Here is a 330-nt window from a genome sequence, read left to right as displayed (position 1 = left end):
GTTCCATTATCGGTTAACTGTTCTGCAATTAATCGTTTCTGTAATAGCTTACTGTTTCTGTTTAATCGATTAAAACTGTTGCGTTAATCGATTATCCACGTTCTGTTAATCGATTAAGTTGGTTCTGTTAATCGATTATCTTCATCCTATAATCGATTAATTAGGGGTGATTCAGCATTAAGTGTTGAGTTTCGAAAAGCGATTATTCTAACCGCGATACCTATTCAACCCCCCCCCCCTTCTAGGTGTATTGTAACCACTGATACCTAACAAATGGGTTCTTCAAACCCGTTTGGTGGTGATGGTTCATCCATTAACCAACCACCTATA

Source organism: Lupinus angustifolius, chromosome LG19, assembly GCF_001865875.1.
Source record: "Lupinus angustifolius cultivar Tanjil chromosome LG19, LupAngTanjil_v1.0, whole genome shotgun sequence".
In the NCBI taxonomy this organism is placed as follows: Eukaryota; Viridiplantae; Streptophyta; class Magnoliopsida; order Fabales; family Fabaceae; genus Lupinus; species Lupinus angustifolius.
The sequence above is the reverse complement of the archived record's forward strand: the minus strand, read 5'-3'. Positions refer to the sequence as shown.